Raw genomic sequence first — 4034 nt, 5'->3', positions numbered from 1 at the left:
GTCCCTGTTCCCCCAAGCACTACCAGGAGTGACTAGAAATAATGGTCACAAGCTGGCAGAGGGTAAATTCAGATTAGACATCAAGAGGTGCTTCTTCACTGTCAGGGCAGCTAGGATCTGGAACCAACTTCCAAGCGAAGTGGTGCTGGCTCCTACCCTGGGGGTCTTTAAGACAAATCTAGACGAACACCTTGCTGGAGTCGTTTGACCCCAGTAATCTTTCCTGCCATGGCAGGGGGTCGGACTTGATGATCTGCTCAGGTCCCTTCTGACCCTACTAACTATGAAACTATGGAGCCAACCAGAGGCACAGCATAACCGAACACATATTAGGTGTCCTAGTGCCAACTGGGTGTCCTAGTTGTCCTGCCTTGTTACACTACTGAAGCTAATGAATATCCAAGTTCTGAGTTTATCAGATCCCTCATTTCATGAAGAGCAAGACCCTGCCTGTACATATCCCAGATCATCCAGGGGAGCCTTTCCACCCACATCCCTGCATTTTGCAGAATAACTTATTGCACTTTATAATTCTCAATGGACATTATCATACAATACCTGGTACCTGCTGTACCTTACATTATCTTATAATTACAGATAAGGAGGCTGTAAGCATGCAATGCACACTGTGTGTTGTTGCTTCCATGCTAAATTCATTCTGTTCTTTTGAATCATTGCTGAATTAGAGCCAGAGGCTGCTATGAGACTTGACCCTATGTATTCCAAGTTGCACTTAGTTGATTTCAGCTCTAAACTGCACTTGGCTCATTTCTTCCCACGAAAGAGGAAGCATGTAAGTTGTGATGGTAATGCACAAGTGTAAAATGTTTAAATGGAAATGCCTAAAACAAGACGCCAAGCATATAGGTCATTCTAGTGTATGTAAATCACACTTAATTGAGGAATAAGTACAGCTGTTAGTGAGCATGAAATAGACGAGTCCAGGAATAAACTGATAAAGTTTCTTTTCAAGATCCCAGGTACAGGCTTGAGAATTAAGACAAGGAGATAAACAAACAAACTGACACTAAATTCATCTCTTATTTAACATTCCCTGACATTGTGTCAGGACTATACTGGCACATAGATAGCTTAAAAAAAAAAATCTAATTTGCTCAAATGTAACATCTTCCTTGCAAAAATTTCTGTGCTGCAATTTGATCCATGTTCAACTTGTAAGCATTTGATACGATTCCTATAAAGGGAATGGACAGATGCCAGAAAGTTCTAAAGGGGTCTGTATTTACCTACTTCTAAACTAGGTTTTACCAATAATCAACCAACCTCTGGCTAGTAATTGATGCTGTCTGCCTGAATTCCTCCCCTAAAACTGCACATAAAAGTAATGCCTTCTTGATTCTGTAGCCATAGCTTTGCAAAGACTGATTAATGTTTTTTTCACTGCTAAGCAATTTAACTTAAAAAATTAATGTTAATGTGGAATATAATTCTGCACATTAAGATATTCAGCTTCTGCCACAGATCTCTTTGGAAGATTCTGAAATTTTACTTTAAGGAAAGATCTAAAAGCAAAAGATCTTCATGTAATTCTATTGAACTCAAAATGGCTCAGAGGTGAGTAGAGTGCACAGCTCTACACCTTCTATTACCTAGTCAAGAATACATCTCCTATAACTTAAGCAACCTATGACATTTCTGAGGGCCAAGAAAACTGGAAAAAGCAGCAGTTCCTGAAAACCAATCAGACTAATGGGAAGACACCAAATTCTGTGAATAAAATATTTTAGCTTGCTTTGCTTGTTCATTGAAGCATTGTAGTTAGCCTCATTGCCCTACTACACACTCTCAAACTGAATAGCTCTTTTTGGCTATTGCTCCAGAATATATTTATTTGTATTTCTGGTCCCTAGACTCAGGCATAGGCATGAGTCTGGATTATTTCATTGCACTAGAACAGTGATGCTCAACCTTTTCCCTCTGAAAGCCTGATGGTTGGTGTCCAGTCCAGCCGCAAGTCAGATCTGGCTGATGGTCCCAATTTGGTGCCCAGGGCAGGTGTGGCTGGGCCCTGCCAGCCATGCAGAGAGGGGCAGGGGCAGCCTGGTCCCCACCCAGCCCTACGGTGGTGGGGAAAGGGGACTTGACCCAGCCCCAAAGGGGAGAAGGGGGGGCAAGGGGATGCAGTCCAACTGACAGGGGTTGGGCATTTGTCAGTGTGGGGAGTGTGGCAGTATTACTTGCCACTGCTTCCCTGCTGCCAAATTTCTATACCTATGGAGAGCCCTGTGGGCCAGATTTCTATACCTATGGAGAGCCCTGTGGGCCAGATGTCACATTTGGCCTGCAGAGTGGACAGGAACTAGAAACCTGTTAATTTGATCAAAGTGAATCCCTTGGATGAATCCCACAATGAACCCTTTAGCTCCCTGAGCCGAGTCAATGTTTGGACAGCAAACACAGTTAGTGCCCAATTAATAAAAGTTGCAGAAAAACACAATGCATATTGGCACTTGGACTGACAAAAGAACTATTCTCTATGTGCAATGAATCTATTTCCACTGTTGCTAGTGAAAGTAGTCAGATTGTTAGGCTATCAGAACCATAACTCCAGTGAGAGATCAATACCCTTGTCAGGAGGAGAGAACAGATGTAGCTTTTTGTAGGAGAACCCAGGGACATCAAACAAAAATGATGTTAAAGTTATTTTGCAATATTGAGCCAGAACATTTAGCATGATTTGATTAACAGGCAGTATCAGCAGGGTTATGCATCAGAGAATGATAGAATAGGCACCTCTTTGTATAGAAGGAGTGGAGGAAACTTGAGATGCATAACAGCTTCTGTCTACAGGTGTATGCTTCCAGCACAGTAGACAAAGGAATCCTAAACATTAAAAAAATCATACGAACCTTGACAGACCATAGTGGAAAAAAGACCTCTGTCTGTAAGATATAAAGGTGTTTTCCTCCAGTTGAGCACACTGATTTAACTCCTTTAGAAGTAGGAATCCTGGGCTTCTCCTACTTCTGGTTTCCTAGTATTAATGTGCAAGTGACTGGAGACAGATCTGTTCTTTCAACACAACTGGTTTACATACCACTGCAGATGACTAAAGGCTTTGTTACGTGTTAATTCTGGGCAGCTCCTGGAGCTCTTAAACCCTGGGTTGTCTGCACATTAACACCTTTAAGTGGTTTAAAGCACTCATCATGCATCTCAAATTTATGCCACTCCTGGGCAGGATTATCTCTTGATCTGCACAACCCAGCTCCTGTTCCATTAAGGGTTTGAATTACACTTTGACTCTTGGGGGGAGGGTCTGCAAAAAAACCTGCGTTTCCCATCACGATACCCTAATAAAATTGGAGACCCCCCAGGTTATGATTTTCAAATCTTAGAGGGAAGCTCTTGTTTCTTATTGAGGGGTGGGGGGTGCTCAGCCTCCCCAAGCTTCCCTGTAATTTGAATCCTGGCCATTCCCCACAGGTATGCCACTCAAGATGAAGTTGGGATTGCACGTTAGTAGTAAACTGATCAACATTTGTGTGGTTCACAGTGTAACATGTAACAAGGCCCTAAATATTATGCTGTTAAGAGGTCTTCCATTTAAGTTCTAAGTTTTTCTCTGTTTGTATTATTATAACTCATAACAGGTAATAAATACAATTCTTAAAGTAACATTTTCTGTAACCAAAGGAAAAGTGCTATGACATGCTCAGAAAATACTGTTGTAACATACTCACCAAACTCACTCTGGAGAAAAGACTATCATGGTGCTTAGTGTATGAACTAAGCATCATGATAGTCAAGCTGTGTAGTGCCATTTGCTTGCTTTTTCAAAGAGAACTTGGTGTCTTGTATTTCCAGAGGTACTGGGTGAAATTTTCTTCAGAAATATAGTTTGAATAAGTAGGGATACAAACTATTTTTGCAAATAGTTCTGGTCAAAGTTTCATAGTTTCTAGGGTTGGAAGGGACCTGAGAAGATCATCTAATCCGACCCCCTGCCATGGCAGGAAAGAGTACTGGGGTCAAATGACCCCAGCAAGGTGTTCATCTAACCTCTTCTTAAA

At 41.7% G+C, this 4034-nt stretch overlaps 1 protein-coding gene across 1 annotated transcript in view; it reads right to left on the bottom strand.

Annotated features, from left to right (window-relative positions):
- Positions 1–4034, bottom strand: part of KCNIP1 (potassium voltage-gated channel interacting protein 1) — an 835315-nt gene that overhangs the window by 459824 nt on the left and 371457 nt on the right. The window lies entirely within an intron of this gene.

Source organism: Gavialis gangeticus, unplaced genomic scaffold (genome assembly GCF_001723915.1).
Source record: "Gavialis gangeticus isolate Ggan-Ray unplaced genomic scaffold, GavGan_comp1, whole genome shotgun sequence".
NCBI classification, from domain to species: domain Eukaryota; kingdom Metazoa; phylum Chordata; order Crocodylia; family Gavialidae; genus Gavialis; species Gavialis gangeticus.
Note: the sequence above shows the minus strand (reverse complement) of the source record. Positions and strands in the feature narration are given on the sequence as shown.